Raw genomic sequence first — 22,280 nt, 5'->3', positions numbered from 1 at the left:
TTCACTCAAAGTGTTGACCAGCCTCATAGAACAAGATTATTCACACATGGTCTTGACCATTCTCAGGACACGGGATTATTCCTACTCTGTATTGACTATCCTCAGGCCAGTGTGTTTTTCAGACACAGTATTAACCATTCTTAGGCAACATGATTATACACTGACTGTATTGATCATTCACAGACCACAGGATTATTCACACATAATAGTGGATTTCCACAGTCCACAGAGTTATTCAAACGCAGTATTGAAAATCCTCAGGCCGCAGGATGATTCACACACAATATTGACCAATCTCAGGCCATAAATTTTTCACTCGCAGTATTAACCATTCGCAGGCCAGAGAATTATTCACACAGTTTTCACCATTTTCAATCCACAGGATTATTCACACACTGTATTGACCATCCTCAGGCCACAGGATTGGTCACACAGTATAGTCTGTTGTCAGGCCACAGCATTATTAACAGTGTTAACAGTATTAAATGTGCATGATAATATTTTTTTTTCACTGGAGCCTGGAGTTGAGAAGTTTTAGAAAAACCTTATAGAAGTTTAAGAAAAACAGTTGGGATATAGATAGAGTTAATGGTAATTTCCTTTTCCTTAGGATGAGGGAGTTTCAAGTGGAGGGGCCACATTTTTCAGGTAAGAAGTGAGAGATGTTAAAAAAAAAGAATATAAGGGGCAAATGTTTACACAGAGGATGGTTTGTGTGTGGAATGAACCTCCTGAGGTGGATGTCGGTACAATTACAATGTTTAAAAGACATTTAGTTAAGTACATGAATAGGAGGGATAAGGGCCAGCAACAGGCAGCTGGGACGAGTTTGGTTTGAGATTATGGTTAGTATCAACTGAAGGATCAGTTTCCATGTTGTACAGCTCTGACAACAATATGGTTTTGTTCCATTATTTAAGAAAGACTGCGATGGAAACCCAGGGAACTAAAGACCAATTAGCCCAATGTCAGTGGTGGGTAAGTTGTGGAAGTGATTACGCCAGACTGGAGTTATATGTGTTTGGAAAGGCAAGGATTGATGAAAGATAGTCAGCACGGTTTTGTGCGTACGAAGTCAGATCTCACTAACTTGATTGTTTTTGCTAAAGTAGAGACCGTATATTGTCTATACTACCGTCAGGAGGACCTTTGACGGGATGTAGCATGATATACTGGTTCATAAGGTTAGATCACATGGGATCAGGGAGAGCTAGCCAATTGGATACAAAATTGGCTTGACAGTAGGAGACAGAGTGTGGTGGGAAAGGGTTGTTGTTCAGACTGGTGGCCTGTGACCAGTGGTGTGCTGTAAAGATCGGGGCTGGTTCCACTGATGTACATCATCTACATAAACGATTTGGTTGAGAATATGGAAGTCATTGTTAGTAATTTTATGGATGGTCAAATTCATGGTGTCGTGGGCAGTGAATACGGTCATCAAAGGGGATATCGACCAACTGGGCCAGTGGACCAAGGCAGGCATGAAAGATGAATTTTAGTTCAGGTATTGAGTTTTGGACTAACACAGTTAATGGTACAGCCCTGGGTAGTGTTGTCGAACAGAGACAGACCAAGGGGTGCAGTTACATTGTTCTTTGGAAGTGGCTTCACATGTGGACAGGGCGGGGAAAGCGGCCTTTAGCACACTTGCTATCATTGGCCAGCAGTTTGATACATGAGTTGGAGATACTTGAAACATTGTCTTCCCTATTTCCCTTGGGCAGAGGAGGCTTATAAGGGGTGACTTTATAAATGTTTATGAAACCATGCGGGGAGTAAGAATGGTGAATAGCTAATGGTAAGTGAGTCCAAAACTGGAGGGTTTAAACGTGAGGTGAGAGAGCAAAGATTTAAAGAGGGAGCTGAGGGGCAACGTTATCCAGAGAGGATGCTGCATTGAGGGAACGAACTACCAGAGCCACATGGGTGAAACAAGAACAATTGCAACATGGAAACAAAATTTAGTCAGGTACATGGAGAAGGGAAGGTCTGAAGGGATATGTGCTAACACAGGCAAATGCGACTCGTTCAGTTTTGGAAAAATGGTCAGCATTGATGACTTGGACTGAAGGTTCTATTTTCATGCAGCATGACCCTGTACCCAGTTAAAGAGGAAGAAAATACTGAGATATGGCATGTTGTAGACATTGAAGCAAGCTATAGCGATAGGTGATGGTAGCCTAGAATGCGGAACGTTTCAAATATGCAGAGGCCTATATGGAAAGAAGGAGGTTACAGAGATAGGAACTGTTATAGGAGTTAAAAATCACTGAAGACACTGTACCTATGGTATGTCTTGTGGATCAGTGTTGGAGAGAGAACACAGAACAGAAAGATACCAGGGAGCATTCCCAGCTTGACGTGGGAGACCTGCTTTCCTCTCTGTTGTACTGATGCTCACTACGAAAGCACAGGCCTGGATTGATAACTGTGAACTCTCTATGCTGACTCAGTGCAACGCAAGTCAAAGTAGACGTGGTGATGAAGCTAGAGGTGTGCCTGTACTGTGCTCCCCCTCCAGCACTGTATCTGTGTCATGTGCTGTTAGCTGATGTTTGGAGTCTTCTCATTGCTCCCTGCTCTGTGCATTAGGAGTGATCTTACCTCACTGCAGGATTTATTAAAGGCTCCAGATCTCCCTGCCCTTTGTCTCTGTGGCTGACCAACCATCTTCAATGTGGTTAGGGACGAGACACCCAGCAGTTGGGAAGTCTGTTGAGTCAGGAACTTCCTGAGTACCTACAGGAGACAGACAAATAGACAGAATGGAAAGTTACTCTGATGTAGTGAAGGTTACATGTGTAGAATGGCACTGAGTCCCACAGAGATCTGGAAAATCCCAGTCTCCACCCCTGGCCTGTGCTGTTGCGTCTCTCTGGAGTGGAGACTTCTGCACTGGGTTTGGAGAGACAGCAGAGACAGGGACAGGGACAGTGTCTGTTGAACCTGAATTACAAACCCCCGGTAAATTAAAACCAAAAGAACTGCGGAAGATGTAAATCAGAAATAACAAACAGGAAGTTCTGGAAAATCTCAGCAGGTCTGGTAGTATCTGTGATGAAAAATCAGAGTTAAAGTTTAAGATCCGGTGTCCCTTCCACAGAACAGATGTTACTGAGGAAACAAAGTCAGTTTATGTGCAGAAGATAGTGTGGGGGGAGGATAAAAGGAGTAAAGGATAGATGGGGATAGAGTGAGAAGAACAGTTGGATAAAGGATAACGATCTGTCTGGGGGAGGGTGATGAGCTGTTAATGGAGTCTGTTAGTGGCTAACCATAGGTATGTAATGGCAGGCTGTGAGAACAAGGCCTGGTGTGTGGGGTAGGGGGCTACGACATGAGGTTATTATCCTATGGTTAGCCACTAACTGTCTCCATTGTAAGCTGTTGCCCAATATATCACTTCACGATTGGAGCTGCCGAGGACACAAACGTTGGGAATATCCTCCCGAACCCCCTCTGTCCGCCTTAAAGATGTATCTAAAATTCGTTCTCTTTAATCAACATTTCCATCATTCGTGAAGCATTTTAGGAGATTTGTCAATGTGAAAGGCTTCATACAATGCAGCTAGTTGTTGTCATTGTCTGACATCAGGAGAAACAGGGATGAGCCTTCTGTCTCTCAAATCTGATGAACAGCAGCAAAAGCAGGAAGCACTGAGCATGCTCCAGCCCACAGTGGGCCTCGGATTATTGATGTCAGCGCAGGACCAATAAGAGTGGGGAACGGGGACAAGAGGTTCTAGTTGGTCCTTCAACCAATCGGAGTGAATGAGGGGCGGGACAATACTCAACCGTGATAAACTTCACTGACAGCACACTGTTGTGACCAAGGCATTGGAAATGTGTGAAGGTGAAGGGCAGAGGAAAGGAAAGACATATTGACCAGGAAGAGAAGGAAGTTTTCATGGTATGGATTGAGAGGTTTTACAGAACTTAGTGCTCATTGTAAAACACAAATTTGAAAATCCAAATTCTGCACCATTTTCCCTCCCTATATTGCATCTTGCACTCCCTGAAATATCAGCTGTGTGTTTCTCTCTCCACAGATACCCGTGATCAATGCCAAAGCCCAATTGCCTGTGGAGAAGGTGATGTTTGACTTCCTTGTACAGCTGCAGTTCGTGTGGTGAAGGTGCTCCCACAATGTGGTTGGGTAAGAGCTGTTATCGATTATTCACTCAGCAACATTGAAGAGTTGACAATGTGTGCAAATCAACGACAGTTTGTTTTTTGTTTATCATGTTTCCACAGAAATACTATTGAGAACTTCTGACATAAGGCCACAGATGGGGATATTAGGTCAGGTGATCAAAAGAATTGCCAAATAAACAGGTTTTCAGGAATACCTTAAAGGAAGAAAGCAGGTCTGAGAGGGTTAGTGTAGGAATTTTAGAACGTGTTTCCTTGGCAACAGTAGAAACAGCCAGACAGGTGAAGCAATGAATAAACAGATCATTGGGAGTCTGAAAGAAAATGAGTTGTCAGGGTCTCACAAGTTGTGTGGTGCAGGGAGACAGGGGTGTTCGCAGCCAGGAATGACATCAAGGGTGAGAATTTTAAATCGTTGCCTTTTGATGGATCAACAAGTTTTTGTACAAGTGAGTACTTGGGCAGTAGGGTTTTAGATACTCTTGAAATTGCATGTAAGTTGAATGTGGGAGGCTGGTCAGGAGTGTGTTTGGATAACGAAGTCTGGAGATAACACAAGGATGGACGAGTATTTCAATAAATGAGCTGAGACTAGGGTGGAGTTGGGTGATGTCACTAATGTAGAAATAGTGCTTTTGGAGTTGGGCTGCTCCTCCTCCTCATCACCCCCCTCAACAAATCACAGATATTGTACCTTGTTCTCTCTGTCTGTCTTTTTTGGTTATGTCCTTCTCGCCCATTCTGCTCCAAAATAATATTTGACCCCACCGTTGATGGAAAAACCTGCTCCATCTCAACTCTCCCTTTCCTCTCTGAATTTGGTGTCCTTTAAGGATCTCTCCTCGGTCCCTCCTGTTTCTCACCTACACACTGCCAGGAGGTGACATCGTCCAAAATCACCGTGTTAGGTTTCACATGTACATTGACAATGCCCAGCTCTCCCTCCCCATCATCCCTCTCCATTACTCAGTTATCAAACTGCTCATCACGCTCCCACTACGCGATTGGCTGCAAATTCCTGCAACGGAACGTTGCAATGGTTAAACCCATTGCCTTCAGTTGCTATTACAAATTACTTTCCCTTACTGCTGAGCCCCACCCTCTCCCTGGGAACTGTCTGAGGCAGAACCACACTCTTCACAATATTGCTCTCATATCTGACCGCAAGGTGACCTTCTGATTAGACATCTACACAATTACAAACACCAGGAATTCCAATCTCTTAAAATGTTGCTTGTCTCCACCTCACCCCAGCTCCATTGCTACTGAAACCCCTTACCTATGTTGGTGTTGCCTTAAACTTTACGAATCCAAAACAGAAGCAGTGATTCCGTGACTGACCCAGAATCTGGTTCCAGACTCCCTCATGATGGGAAATATCCTCTCAGTATTTACCCTGTCAAAATCCTTAAGAATCCTACATGTTACAATGAGATCACCTCTCATTCTTCGCAAATCCAGTGAGTAGACTCCCAACTTCTTCAGCCTTTTCTAAAAAGATAATCCCTGCAAACCAGGATTCATCCCAGTCAATTTTCTGTGAAACGCCTCTGATGAAATGATGTATTTCCTTAAATAAAGGGGCCAAAACCTCTGTCATTACTCCAGATGTGGTCTCACTCGCACTTTATAAAGTTCCTCTCAGGTATATACTCCAAACGACTCCCTTTAAACTTGCACAGATGTTGTTGGAAATGCTCAGCAGGTCATGCAACATCTGTGAAGAAAAATCAGTTAGCTTTTCGGGTCTGGTCACCCTTCCTCCGATACGTTAACTCTAATTTCTTTTCACTGATACTGCTAGACCTGCTGAGCTTTACCAGAAACTTCTGTTTCTCTTTCTGGTTTACTGCATCTTCAGTTATTTACGTTTTCATATCCTTTAAACTTGCCATCTCTACTCTAGAATTTGTCTTTTCCACCTTGGAAAAAAGATTCACATTTGTTTGGTCTCCCCTACCCTGGGAAAAAAAGAAACTATGACTAGTCACCCTATCATTGCTCCTCATAATTTTATAAAGTTCGATAAAGCCACCTAAAGTGTCCAGTGCTGCAGGGAAATAGCCTCAGCCTATTCAGCCTCTCCCTATGGTTCCAATAATGTCAACACCCTGGTTAGAATTTTCTGAACTCTTGCAAGTTTCCCAACATCTTTCCTATTGCAGGGAGACTGGAATTTAAAGCTGTCTGGGGGTTCCAAAAGTGGCCGAGCGAATAAACTGTGCAACCAAAACGTGATCTCCCAAATCCTATCCTCAATGCACTGCCCCAAAACAGCTAGCATTCCGCACAACACCTTCACTGACCTGTCTACCTTCAACCAAACTTTCAAGGAACTATCAACCCACACTGCACGGTCTGTTTGTCTGTCAACACTTCCCAGGAACTTACCATTAAGAGGGTGAGTCCTATTCTGGTAACATCTCTCTGAAATCAGTGAGACCACAATTGAGTGTAGTATTCTAAAACTGGCCTCACCAATGCCCTACTCAGCCACAACGTGACCTCCTAATCCCTATACTCAGGGACAGAATCCCCACAGTGTGGGAGCAGGCCTTTCGGCCCATGAGACCATACCAACGATCGGAACATCATTCCACCCTAACTCTGTAACCTACCATTACTCAAATCTAAGCCAGCTCACCTGCGTGTCTTTGAATTTGTGGGAGGAAATTAAGAGCACCCAGAGGAAGCTCACGCAGACACACAGGGAGAATGTGCAAACAGCACACAGACAGTGGAATCGAATCGAATCAGCACATTCCATTCAATGTTAGTGTCCCAAATGCAACATTCAGCATCTGATCTCCCTGAAACTCTACTTTCCAAGAACTATCCAGTTGTTCTGAGCCCTTCAGAGGGAATTAAGATGACGAGGAGAAAACAGGAATAGGGTTGAGTTTTAGATCTATAAAATAACTCTTCATCTTCCCCCCCCCTGTTTTTACCCCCCCACCCCGTCAGCCTGTTCCCCATCCCCCAAGCCTGTAGGCCTGTTCTTCCTGCCCCCCCCCAACACCGTCTTTCCCCCTTCATTGGTCGCCTCCACACCCCCGGTCTGTTCCCCCTTTCTGTCAACCGCCCCCCCCGTTCCCCCTGTCTGTTCCCCTCCTCTCTAACCGCACTTTCTGTCCCCACCCATCTCTGTGCCATTCCTCTCTGTCCCCCCCTCTCTTTTCCCACGCATTTCGGTCCCACGCCTTGTCTGCCTACCCTCCCTCCCAGTCCCCTAGTTCTGTACTCCCCCACTGCAGGGCAAATATCTTTTCTATTTACCCTATCCATGCCCAGCCTGATTTTAAAAATCTCTTTCAGTTCACCATTCAGCCTCTGACGCTCCAGGGAAAACAGCCTATCCAACCCTGGCAACATGCTATAATTCTTTTCTGATCTCTTTAAAGATTAACAACATCCATCTGATAGGAAAGAGAACAGAATTATATGGAACATTGATTCAGCAAATTTTGCAATGTCCTGTACAGCCGCAATTTGACCTCCCAACCCCTATATTCAATGCTCTGACCAATAAAGACAAGCAGACCAACTGCCGCCTTCACTATCCTATCTACTTGCTATTCTACTGTCAAGAAACTATGAACCTGCACTCCAAGGTCTCTTTGTTTATCAGCACTCCCCAGGAACTTACTATGAACTGTATAAGTCCTGCTAAAGTTTGCTTTTCCAAAATGCAGCAGCTCGCATTTTTCTAAACTGGACTGCTCAGCCCATTCATCCATCTGATCCAGATCCCCTTGTACTCTGAGGTAATCTTTTTCACTGTCTACTACACCTCCCATTTTGGTGTCATCTGCACACTCACTTGCAATACCTCTGATGTTCACATCCAAATCATGGATATAAATGGGGAAAAGTAGTGGATCCAGCACCGATCCTTGTGACACTCCACTGGTCACAGACCTCCAGCCTGAAAAGCACTCTCTGCCTTCTACCTTTGGGCCAGTTTTGTTCTCCATGCGATCTAACCTTGCTGATCAGTCTCCCATGAGGAACATTGTCAAACACGTGACTGAAGTCCATGTAGATCATGGCCATGCTCTGACCTCAGCAATCCTCTTTGTTACTTCTTCAAAAAATCTGAGTCAAATTCATGAGATGATTTCCCATGCACAAAGCTGTTATTATTATCCATAATTTAACTCTGTACATCGGGGTCTGCGTTGCCACTTATAGGAGTTAATATTCTGGATGAAGTTCAAGTACACCAGCATTTTGTCAGTGAGTCTGTAGTGAGTCTTGTTAATGTCACCAACACAGGTGAGTTCCTTTTGAAAGGCAGCCCCTGTATCCCTTGCCCACCAGGAAATAGTGTAAGTGTCCTTACCTCTGGACTAGGAGGATCAGGCTCAGAGTTGAGTAACAGCATCTTTGAAGAGGCTGATTAGTAAACCTGCACAAGCCAACAGGCCATACTGTCTCCCATCTGTCCCTGCCTGAGCCTCCAAACAGAACCTTCCTGTAGTTTCTCTCCTGTCAGACTCTCCCATTGCTCAGTTTGTCCAGGCTCCTCTCCTGCTGCTGCACTGATCCTGTCCCTCACTGACCTGTCCATCCCCCAGTGTCCTCCTCATTCATTCACTGTTCTCAATCCCATTGACCCAGTCCTCCAGCCACGCCCCCTCCACTCTCTCGAGACGGCTCAGTGGTTAGCACTGCTGCCTCACAGCACCAGGTTACCTGGCTCGATTCCGGCCACGGGCGACTGTCTGTGTGGAGTTTGCGCATTCTCCCAGTGTCTGAGCAGGTTTCCTCCCACAATCCAAAGATGTGCAGAGCAGGTGAATTGGCCATTCTCAGTTGCCCCTAGTATTAGTTACATTAGTTAGGGGGCATGGGTCTGTGTAAGTTACTGTTTGCAGTGTCGGTATGGACTTGTTTGGCCGAAGGGCCTGTTTCCATCCTGTAGGGATTCTTATATATTGGGCAGAAGCTGCTGTCAATCACCCGGACTCCTGTATGATCGGGAGCACGTGCTGTAGGAGGGGAGACCAGTGCATGGGTGCAGTACTGGCAACTGTGGGAGTATGCGCTGTATAGGTCAGTGCCTGGGAAGGAGGCTGTGGGTGTGAGGGATTAATCTATCATTAGCAGCTTCATCCCTCTGGGAGCAGGACCCAGAGGAATGGCCCCTTTCCTGCGACCCTGACATGTGATCAGACTATCAGTGGTGCAGTGTTTTGCAGAAAGTTATCAGAACTCTTTTGTGAAGATTCAGGATTGTTATGGAAAGGGACAAAGATGAGCCTGCAATTAGAATTCTAATTTGGCTCATTTTAGTAAGATTTGTCTAGGCCAGAGTGTGCAGGAAGCAGTGTATGCAGGATGATTCTCATCAGGAGCTAGGAAACTGAATTCGAAGAGTGTGTGTGAGAACTGAGTGTGGAGGAGAGTAGTGGGGGGGGGGCGTTTGGTTTGGCTTTCAGTTCACAGAAGATAGAAATTGTGAGACTGAGGTTTAAAGCTTTGGGGGAACAAGGAAACTGCAGTTTAATACTAAAATTGTCTTATGAATTTCTATCCTGTATTAACAGTGGTAACTTGTGTGCTCTGTTGTATGGTACTGAAATGGTGGATTTGCAGATGAGAAATTCAAATTGAACTTCATGTTCAGATCTGATAGTTACTTGATCCGTGCCGATCTGAATATCATTGGCTTTTTCTATTGGAAGGAAAGGTGTGCATTCTGTCCATGGGCGAATATTTCAAATCTCAATGTGACGGAAAAAGTACTGAGACACAGCCAAGTCCATGACAGCATGGTGAGTGTGGAGAGAGATTTCATTTGTTTTTGAAATTAAGAAAAATCATGGCACATTTCCCAAGAACAATTAAGCCACAACTTTGCTTTGTAGAAGGACAAGTCTTTAATTAACCATGCATCCATTCGGACACAAGTATACCTGCACCATGGGAAACACGATGAAAACGGGATTGTTGTAAAGGAGTTCATTCTCCATCATGGATTGTAATCCATTGGCATTGTCACGTAGGTTCCAGCGCTGTTTGGAAATACTGGAAATATGATGAATGTAATGTAGGTTTCAGTTATTAAACTGTAAAAAGTGCAGAACAATTTACATGGATGTTGCCAGGGTTCAGGGATCTGAGTTATAGGGAGAGTGTTGGACAAGGATTTTATGTTTAGAGCAGAGGAAAATGAGGGGGTTCTTTTCTAGAAGTATATAAGACCATGAGAGGCATGGATAAGGTGATTGCACTCAGTCTTTTTGCCAGGAACTCGAGGATTGAACGGCTTGATTGGATCAGTTTAAGGTTAGAGGAGAAAGAATAAAAGGGAAGCTGAGGGGCAACTGTTTTACACAGAGGGTGGTATGTATATGGAATGAGCTGCCAGTGGAAGTGGTTCAGGCAGGAAAACTCACAACAGGTAAAAGACATTTGGACAAATACATGGATAGGAAAGGTCAGAAGCAAATGGGCCAAGTACAGGGAAATGGGTTTAGCGTGGATGAACATTCTGGTCAGCATGGGCCAGTTTGGGCCAAAGCGCCTGTCTCTGCTGTCAGATTCTATGACTCTAAAGTACATTTGCTATTTCTCCCACTAACTCTGTTGGTATCCTGAGATGTATTCCATCAGGGCAATGAGACTTGTCTACATTTAGCTCCATTAACTTGCCAAACTCTTACTCTTTCACGATAATGGTTATTATCTAGGTCCTCACCTTCCTTAGTCTCCATATCAATTGCTGGCATGTTCTTCATATCCTCCACTGTGAAGACTGACTGCTGTGTGCTCATATTCCTGAACCCTGATGGATAGGAATAACTCGGCACAGAACTCTGAGAGGTCTTCTTTGAGTCTTGATTGATGTGACATGGCAGTTACCTGAATAATGTGAATGCAAAACGCCTCCAGGCAGCAGCAGGTAACCCCCCCACCCCACCTGTCCGATGTGCCGCTCCCATTCTTATACCTTTGTGGTTTGTGACTTTGAATAGAGTCTGTCTCTCAGTATTATCTCCATGGCAACGGTAGTTAGAAAGTCTAGTTCAGTTCAGCACTTTGTGGTTAAACCACACACCCCTCCCCACGCCCCCGTGGCTCCCTCAAGTATCTGACAGGTGCGTCAGTTTTAGTGGGGTACCTATCAGGATTCTGATGTGGAAGAGCTGGTGTTGAAGCAGGGTGGACAAAGATAAAAACCAAACATCACCAGGTTACAGTCCAACAGGATTATTTGGAAGTACAAGCTTTTGGAGTGTGCTGTGATTTTTAATTTGAACAGGATTATCTCTATGATAACAGTTAAGTGCTTCAACAATTATAGAGGCCATATGTTCCCCAAACAATAGGTTCCCCTCTAGCAGTGTAAACTGCTATTATGGCCCTGGGGATAAGTTCTCATCACTTTTCTCCCGCAATCCCATCTCGCTTTCTGTTGATCTTTAAAGTTTTTCTAATCTCCTTGGTTTTTGGCAATTTGTATGCATTCTATTTCAGTTTGAGAGACTCTCTTATTTCCTGAACCACCCATGGCAGATTGCTCCTTTTCCTACAGTCCTTCCTTTTCCCTGATATATACTTTTGCTAAGCACTTCAAAAAATTGCTTTGATATTCCCGCACTGTCTGTCAACTTTCGCACCATAAAGTCTTTGTTTCCAGTCTACATTTGCCAACTCCTGCCTCATCCTATTGTAGTGTCCTTTGTTTAAGCACTGGATCTTGGGAGTGGATCTAATCTTCCAGCTTTCCATCTGTGTTCCAAGTTCAACCAGACTTATCAGAAGTCTTTTAACAGATTGAGGTGAGGCGATGTTTCCTGGGTGTTTTGGTTTTCATTGTCAGTGACCTTGGCTTTGTAATAAAGTACAGGATAGATATTCACAACATCGTACTCTGGATGCTGTGAATGTACGATGCAATCTAAAACCACAAATCACTGTCTCCTCTCAGTTTAAAATTGCAAAATCATTATCTCCGACACACTTCCTCACTATCTAAGATTGGAATGCTAATCCACTTGACTATCTGTCATTTTCTGAAAATCTCCTTTGGTGAAGTTGTTGATTTTTGGATTCAGCTTTCGAGTTATTACCGTAAAAAGATAAGCACTGGGCACTGGAGAACCAGTCCCACCATTTAATGCGGTGATGATTGAGCTCACATCGGTCTCAGCTGGATTTTCCCGCCTGCTTTCTCTCACCCTTCATCCCATTGCAAATTCAACATCTGTATCTCTTCATTACATTGGCTCATTGACCTGGCATTTGCCGCATTTTGAATACGGAATTCCACAGATTCACAACACATCGAGACAAGTACATTCTTCCTCATGAGAATAGAATAGAGTCCCTATAGTGCAGAAACAGGATATTCATCCGTCGAGTCTACACCAGCCCTATGATGAGCATCCCATTCAGACCCACTCGTTCCCTGTAACATTGCATTTCCCATGGTTAATTGTCTAACCAGCACGTGCATGGACACTGTCAGCAATTTTGCATGGGCAATCCACCTAACCTGCACATCTTTGGAATGTGTGAGGAAACTGGAGAACTGCACGAAACCATGCAAACATAGGGAGAATATGTAAACTCCACACAGTCGCCTAAGGTCCCTGACATTGTGAGGCAGCAGTGCTAGCCACTGCGCCACCTCTGCTTAAAACCTACTGTGCCTTTTAACCTCCCTATCCCCCAATTGGCTGAATCTATGTTTCTTACGTCAGAAATCAGGTTGTCGAAGCGGATATCTCAGTAAATCCCAGTGAAAGCCCACATGTCCCGTGTGTCTGAATGGGAATCCAATGCACAACGTCCTCCATCCCACACTTTTCATTCACGTTCCAGAGACAGGGCTACAGGGACTGCATGAGGACTGCATCTCCCAAATTCCGAGGCAGGGACCACACGTCTGTGGGGAAACCTGGCAATGCACAAGGACGGAATGTGGGTGAGTTTTGGAGCATATACTTTGGGGTAATTAGTGGAAAGTATTTCAAACTCTGATTGTCAGGAGGAGGAACATATTTGTTTGTAATATTGATCTGTTGGAGGGTCAAAGTTTCACCACACCCACATGGGACCAAGTTACATTTCCAACTTGTCATAACACTGGAATCGACCAATGAGAAGCAAAAAAGGATGTGACCCATTCGCCCAGACTGAAGGTTCCTCTTTTGTCCAGGATCTGCCACCTCCCCTTCTGCTTCCTTTTGTGTCATTCTGCTGTTACATTGTTGACTTGCAGCAACTGAAGGGGAAGGAAATGAACTCAGAAATGTTGCAGAGTCTAACGAGGACGGGAAGTCGTGGCATGGATCTGTTTATCAACAATTCCATGAGAATGGGGAGGGTGAAAATTAGTGGTTGCAGAGTCAGAATGGTGGGATAGAGTAAGTGGGCTGGAGGGTTACAGTTTTGGGGGAAGAAAGGGGAAAAATATATTCCAGAAAATTAGAATTGTCTGTTCTGAATTTCTAATCTGTACATATTCATTTATACCGGGTGCTCGATGGTGAAGGTTTGCAGACCGAAATCTCAAAATCATGTGCAGATCGTGATTAAGTTACCCAGTGTTTGAACAACCAAAGATAGAGAATCACTCGGGATAAAATAATGCAACACTCTCCCTCCCAATATTGTCGCTCTATCTGCGCCAAATGGACTGTGAATGGTTCAAGACAGCAGCTCACTACCATCTTCTCAAAGGTAACTCGAGATGGGGAATAAATGCTGGCTGAGCGAGTGATACCCATATCCTGGAAATGGTTTCTATCTCCAGTTGCTGAAACCGAACTGATGTTACAGCAGGATGATGAGGGACGCTGAGTGCATCCTCCAGGAGGCAGCACCATCACATTACCCCTGCCTACACCCACACAGTAACACCACAACGCCACTGGAGCAAAAGGCAGTGAAGCTAAAGGAGAACTCGGATATAGTTCTTTGAGGTAAAGTCATGAAAGGGGATTGGAACCCAGCAGGAACAGGAGATTGAGCTGCATGGTTAGCTGTTTCCCACTGAATGGTGGAGCAGGATTGAAAGGGAGAATGAACTCCTGCTGCTATCTCCCAGGTATGTATATAGCCATGGAACGCGGGTAGGAAGAAGTGTGCAGGGATTCTCCAGGAGATTGCACCTCCACATCAGTTTTCAGTGAGGGATGGTTTGATGGATTTTATTTAACATTTGTCTTTAACACAAGGTTTGTGAATTTGGTTTTAAAATATTGTAGCTATTTATTCCACAATAAATAAAACTAAAAGAAAAGAAATATAAGTATCTGAATATAAAAGTTTTTAAAAATTTCAAACGCCCTGTAAAACAATATCCTGTCTATTCCCAGTTACTTTCCAGTTACTCAAACTCCAGGGAAATATTCCCTCCCTGTCTGAACCTTTGGTTTGATTTAACTGCTTTTCAGTTCTCCTTCTTTGAGCAGTGAAGTGTTCCTCCCCTCCTCCGCCCCCCCCCCCCATTTCTCCTACCCAGACATGTTATCACACATAGCTGAGCAACCTTCCCACCATCAAAATCATCATAACACCATTTTGGGTTTTGTTAATATATAATCACCAGCAGTAAACCACCCGTGTAACCAATTGAATATTGCACAAACAAAGCCCATTACGGGCAAAGCAAACCATTACAAATGACAGAGCGGGAAGGGACCAAATCAAAGTAGAGTTAGGGGTGATGGGGCAGCAATGGAGATAAAGCACTGTATCCCCTGCGATGCTCACCTCTATCTAAAGGCATCGAGAGCATTGATACATACCACATGCTTGTTAAAAAGGACACCCTGCTGTGTAGCCTTTATCCTCAATCATAGAATAGAATCCCGACAGTGTGGCAGGACAGCATTGGCCCATGAAACCCCACCAAACATCCAAAGAGCATCCCACCTGGAGCACTCCATCCCTGTAACACTGCATTTCCCATGGCCGATCCACTGAGTCTGCACAATCTTGGACACTGTGAACAATTTCGCAGAACTGATCCACCTAACACACAAATCTTTGAACTGTGGGAGGAAACCAGATCACCTGGAGGGTGCCCACACTATCCTGGGGAGAATGTGGGAACTCCATATAGGCTGTTGACCAAGGCTGGACTCCACCCTTGTACCTGATGCTGTGAAGCAGCAGTGCTATAATCCCAATTTAAATCAAAACAGATGATCCCTGCTCACTGTCACTTTGCTGTTTGTGGAGATGTATTGCCCGGAGAGACATCCTGAGATTCAGAAAGAGACAATATAAATTCCGTCAACTCCAGCCGAGTTAATGTGATTACAAACAGCATCAATACTCCAACAGTGCCATCAGACCTCTTACCTACTCTATCATTTACGATTGTTAACCCATGGGACGTTTGTTACCAGCTTCGATGACAACCATAATGCTCTAAACACTTTGCCGGAGCCAGTGCAAGTCAGTTCTAATAGTTATCAATAGATTGAATCTAAACAGGATGCCCCACAACAGGAAGTGCTCTGACACTCAATTCCCGTAGGTCAATGTCATTTTCCTAAAACCACTCACGCCTGGCAATACCATTGAAGACATTTTATACAGTAACCTTTCAGTCTCAATTGTCAGTTCCAATCCATGAAGCAGCCAGTAACATGCCAGTTAATTGAATTCTAACAGCAGTATTGCCCTGGCAGGAGAGATTGAGGAGCTTGAAGCTGTCTTGCCTGGAGTATCTAAACATGAAAAACTTCACATGTACAAAAATCTTCAAGAGCTCGATAGGATAGGTACAGGAAGGATGTGCTCCCTGGCTGGTGTGCCTGGAATAAAATAAACACTAACTACGGTATGTTTACCCAGCATCCCCTTTAGCTGCATAAATGTTTAAGATTTATTTGCAGCTCTATTTCCACGATCTTGATCACACCCATTTTTAACCGCTGTAATGTTGATGACTATGGAAATGTATAAAATATAATATAATCCATCCCAAAACCTCTCTGTACCCAAAACCTCTCACTTGTGTTCACCGAGACACTCATTCAATCTGACCTCTTTATAAACCCTGCCCGGATAGTTCCTTAGAGGGCTCAGAATGAAATATTCACAGAATTGTTACTGCACGAAAGGAGGCTGATTGGCTGATCAGCTCTCCAAAGGATCACCTCACCGAATGCTGTTCTTCTGCCCTTACCCCATAAACCTTCCCAGTCGTCCTCTTTCACTAACACCAGCGAGTTCACAAGTAACCACGGCGATTGGATTTGTTTTGTTTGTTCATGGGATCACGGCATCACTTGCTGGGGCAGAATTTGTCATCTATTTAACTGCCCCAAGAGATCGCTCAGAGTCAACCCCATTATTCAGTGTCTGGATTCACATTTGCGCTGGACCAGGTCAGAATTAATACAGTTTCCCAGGGCCAATGACACGAAGAATTGATTTCTGGCCTATTATCCTATTTCTGAAATGATAATGAATAATGTTTGTAGTTGATTTAAAAGTGAAAGACCAAAATGAGTTTTATTCTGATTGAGCACGTCCTCCTGTTTTCTCAGTTGCTATTGACAATCTCATTCCCCTTGCACCAGAACCTGTGAATTCAGTGCATAAGGAGAGAGGTGTTTCCACTAGCGGGTGAAACTTGGACAAGAGGGCGGAGCCTCAAGATTACAGGGAGAAGATTCAGCACTGAATTGAGAAGGAACTTTTTCACCCAGAGAATTGTTAATCTGTGGAATTCTTTGCCCTTTGAAGTAGTTCACACTACTGCAGTAAACGTTTTTTAAAGCTAAGATTTTCTTTAAAAATAAACGAAGGAAGGGATACAGTGAGAGGACGGGTAAGTGGATCTGAGTCCATGGAAAGATCAGTCGTGATCTTATTGAATAGGGGAGAAGGATCGAAGGGCCAGATGGCCTACCCCTGCTTATCGTTCTTATCTGCTGTGTATGTGTGCATGGGTGACCTCGTCAGTGATTGCAGGGCAAGATTCCATGGGGCTGTGGGGGGAGGTTTTGGGAGTGAAGGCAGAATGCATCAGTGTGTCACAGAGGGAATGGTCCCTGTGGAAGGTGGACAAAGGATGGAAGCGGAATATGTGTATGGTGATGGCATTTCGCTGGAGCTGGTGGAACGAAAAAATATGTTTCAATGATCACTTGAAGCACCACCCCGCATAAGGCTACTGACCACGTTCTGGAAAATGGGATGAGAGTGGATAGATGCTTGATGCTTGACATTGTCGAGATGGGTCAAAAAGCCTCTTTCAGTGCTGTAAAAGTCCCAGTTTCTATGAGAAACTAACTGCACCCGCCATATGAACGCTGTGGCTACAAGAGCCGGTCAGAGTCTGGGATTTCTACAGCGAGTAATACAACTTCTTTATTCCCTGAAGCCTATCTGTCAGATAACCTGCCATTACACTCCACCTATGTTTAGTAACCAGCAGTCTCCATTAACGGCTATTCACTCTCTGAACCTGATCGTTATCCACTCCTTTGTCTAACTGTTCTTCTCTTTCTTTGGGTTCTTTTCCCAAATATCGTTTATTACTTTCCAAAACAGAAGTAAGAAACATGATGGGATACTCCCTGCTTTCCTGGATGAGTGCAGTGTTGAGAAAGCATGGCACAGGAGAAGCACAGCAGATAAGGCAGCATCGATGTAGTAAGAGAAATTTCAGTCATGACCTTCTTGAGGCCTCCTGAGTGCAGTTCCAACAATATGGCAAAGCTCAACAACATCCAGAAGAGAGCAGCCGAATTCATCAAAACAACGTTACTGACACAGCATCGATAAAGATCCACTTCCTTCACCTCCAAACACTCAGACAGGCCGTCAGCATTATCCACAAGATGCACTGCAGAAATTCACCAAATCTTCTTTAACAGTACCTTTCAAACTCACAACCACTTGCATCTAAAAGGACAGGTTAGCAGAGAGATAGTAAAAGTCTCCAAACCACTTACGATTCTGACCTGGAAATGTGTCTCCATTCCTCCAGTGTCACTGGGTTATAATTTTGAAATTCCCTTCTTTGTGTTTTGGGTCTACCAACAGTAAATGGACAGCAGTTGTTCAAGAAGGTAGCCCATCGTCACCTTGTCCAGTAAAACTAGCAACGGGCAATAAATGCTGACCTTATCTGGAATATCCACATCCAATGCGGAATGAAATTTTCTGCTTTGGTGTTTTTAAAAGTTCTCTCTTAGTGGACTATTTCTTTTTAATTTCAGAATTAATAAAGATGAGATTTTGCAGTAGGGCAACTGAAATGAAGCAGCACATCAGAATCTGATAGAGTTGCTCTGTTTGATGTCGCCAGAATCTCTTCGACCTTTGCGAATGAAAGGAGAAAGCAACATTCACAGGTGAGTGAACCCATTCCCGTGGTCTGTCTGTAGCGGGGCTTCAGCCAATCATCTGTCTTTTCAATATGTAACTGGAGGGATACTGGAGAGAAAGTGGAAAGGATTCAATTAAGCGTCTGCTCTGCAAATTCATCAGTGCAACCACACGTGGAAAATAACGTTTACCCTTTCGGAGTGTGGGAAAGGATTTGTTCAGTTATCTAACCTGGGTTCACACTGAGGAGAGACCATTTAATTGTACAGAGTGCGCCAAATGTTTTAAAAGTTCTCAGGAATTGATGCATCATCAATATATTCAGACTGATGAGAAACAATTCAAGTGTTTTCAAAGTGGGAGTGGGATCAGGCCAACATCTGATCTCACTTTACATCTGCGAACTCACTGGAGAGAGGCCGTTCACCAGCTGTAACTGTGGGAAAGGATACAGTCAGTCATTCAGTCTGCTGAGACATCTGCAGAGAGATCACACAGAGGAGAGACTACTCATCTGCTGTTTTAGGTAGGAAATTAATTGATTCCAGAAACCTACTGAAATCCAAGCGGTTTCACACTGGAGAGAAGCCATTCACCTGCTCTGAATGTGGGGAAGGACCTCTCAGTAATCAAATTCACTGAGGCACCAGAGAATTCACATTGGCATTCTGAATCTGGGAAATGAAGCACTTAATTCATCTGTCCTGCAGATACACCAACGGGTTCACAGTGACAAGAAGCTGTTTCAATGCCAGAGTGTGGGAAGTGCTTTATAAGTTCCCAGGAACTGAAATCCCATCAATGTATTCACACTGATGAGAAATCATTCACGTGTTCTCACTGTGGGACTGGGCTCCCACTGCACATCGGCACAACTTATCTGTTGTATCTTCCACAACAGTGACTACACTTCACAATGATTTCAGTTGCTATGAAGCACATTCACAAATCCCGAATGTGTGAAAGTACAATTATAAATACAAACCAAGCCTTAGCAATAAATAAGAGGCTCAAGAATAGGGCAGTAAATGTATATATACCAGTCTCATCTCATGGAAGAGAAATCAAGGTTGAAACAAAATCTGTGATTGATACCTGAACAATTAAACACTGTTCAGTTAAAGAGATTATTCACATCCAATGAAGTAAACCACTGCTGACAGAATGAACACAGTTCAGTTCTGGATGCAATACCAGCAGAATACAATCACATCCGACCTCACTGGAATGGGTATGTCACCATAGTCTTTGCAGTCTGTAGGGACTGCTATCTTTAAAGAGAGAAAAGCGACTCATGGTGATTTGGCCAGAGGGCACCCTGACGTCGGGCGTGGGAAGATTTTGCGAAAGAGAGTTCTTCAGGGTAACCTCAAACTGGTAATGGGAATTGAGCCCATGCTGTTGGCATCACGTTGCTCTGAAAATCAATAACAGAGCAAACTCAGCTAAACCGATGCCCCCTCACAGGGGTACCATGTGTGGGAATGAATAATTGACTCCCTTGCTAAACACAGTGCAGGTGAATGGCCTCCTCCCACAATGTGTTTGTTGGTGTTTCATCAAATCATTGCTACTCATAAAACTCTTCTCACAGTCAGACCATTTACATGTTCTCTCATTGGTGTGAACAAAGCCATAGCTGCTGATGTATTAGAACCGAGTGAACACTTTCCCTCACAAGAAGCAGGTAAAAGGTGTTAATATACTGGTGCTCACTGAGTACAGGTAATGAAGTGAATTCTTTCCCACACTCAGTGCAAGCGTACAGTCTCTCTCTAGAATGGTCACACCTATGTATTTGAAGCCTTGCTGATGTAATAAATAAATCTCACCCACAGAGCAGATGATTGGTCTCTCCCCAGTGTCAACTAAACGGTTGACATTAGGCTGAACTATAAAGTTTATTCCTTCCAAATGGAGCAGACAAAGCTTCTCTCCCAATGATGAAGACGCTTGTGTGACATGACGCTGGATCCCCAAGTGAATATATTTCCCCACATGAAACAGCAAAATAACTTCTCTCCCATGGGAACAGTGTGATGTTAATTAAAAATCATTGACTTAAGACCTTGACAGAACTAAACGTTTTTTATTCCCACAATCAGGGGAATGGTCTCTTGATTAGTGTAAACTCACTGGTGTTACAAGAAGGTGGATGACAGAGTGAACCCCTTCCCACACGCAGAGCAGGTGAACGGTGTCTCCTCAGAATGTCTGTGTCGATGAGTCTCCAGCTGGTCTGGGAATTTGCAATCCTTCTCACAATCCAGACATTTCCATGGTGCTGATCTCCTCACATATCTGTTGAATCCTTTCCCATAAACACAACATACTTACGTCTTCTCTGTCTGTTTTTTTAAATGTTAACTGGTTAATGTGTGTGTGTGTGTGTGTGAGTGTGTGTGTGTGTGTCACAATGTTGTCTGAAATATTTGCTAACAGACATACCAGATAAACAAATGAATTTCGTGACTGTTGGATCTTTATATCATGTTTGATTTGACACAATCCTCTTCAATTCTTTCAATTTATTTCTTTGTGAAATGATTTTTAGATATTATCACAGTCCATACAGGGTAACATCTCAGAACTAGACAAGCTTCTTGTGTTGTTGAAGCAGCATTCAACCAGGCAAATGGAGAGTATTCCGTTTCACACCTGTCTTTCATCTTGTAGGAAGGCAGTCAAGAGGTGAGTTGAGCGCTGCAAGACTTTTCGCCTGTGCCCTGATCTTGTATCAAGTTGTATGGTCACTCCTGTTCAGTTTCTGGTCAATATTACACCCTGGAATGCTGCTCATGGAGGATTCAACAATAATATTGCTGTTTAATGTGAACAAGGGATACTCAGATTTTCTCTTGTTAAAGATTGTCTTTGCCACGCATAGATGTGATATGACTATTACTTGCCACTTGTGCAAATTTTAGATGCTGGCCCGGTCTTGCTGCGTATGGATATCCGATTTTTGAGAACAGTTTTAGCTCAGGTTGAGGTTCAGGTTGTAAGATGGTTCTCAATGAGAGTAAGCCTACCAGCTCAGCGAGCAAACGTACAACCTGAATACATGGATATGCGCTACATCAGTATCTGAGCAGTTGAGAATGATGCTGGATATTGACCAATCGTCAACCAAGATCGCTCCTTCTGAAGGGAAAGTGATTGGCGAAGCAGCTGATGTTGGTTGGGCCAAAGAATCGACCCTGAGGAACTTCCCTCTAACTAAGAAGGCCTGGATTCTCAAGCACCATCTGCTTCACAAGTGGGACATGACACGTCTGAACAGGTGCGTTAATAATGTCACCTGCAGAAAAATCGAGAGATTCAGGTAGACCGCTGTTTGTTTCAAAGATCACCTGAGTGTGAAGCTGATATAAAGCTATCACCGAGGACACTGCAACACCCGGGTAATGGGTTCTGCAGAAGATGCACACAGGAGTGGAATGGTTAACTCTGTTTCTCAGTCCATATCTACTGCCCGACCATGCTGACGTCCTCCAGTACTGTCTGATTGACTCTCAGAATTTCGGTATTTGCATGAGTCACCCTTAGGCCCCGCCCGGCACTGTGACGTCACGGATCCGTCTGCGCATACATCCAGATAGAACATAGAACATAGAACATAGAAGAATACAGCGCAGTACAGGCCCTTCAGCCCTCGATGTTGCGCCGATCAAAGCCCACCTAACCTACACTAACCCACTATCCTCCATATACCTATCCAATGCCCGCTTAAATACCCATAAAGAGGGAGAGTCCACTACTGCTACTGGCAGGACATTCCATGAACTTACGACTCGCTGAGTGAAGAACCTACCCCTAAC

This window comes from Chiloscyllium punctatum, chromosome 46 (genome assembly GCF_047496795.1).
Source record: "Chiloscyllium punctatum isolate Juve2018m chromosome 46, sChiPun1.3, whole genome shotgun sequence".
NCBI lineage: Eukaryota > Metazoa > Chordata > Chondrichthyes > Orectolobiformes > Hemiscylliidae > Chiloscyllium > Chiloscyllium punctatum.
This window is presented reverse-complemented; position numbering follows the sequence as displayed.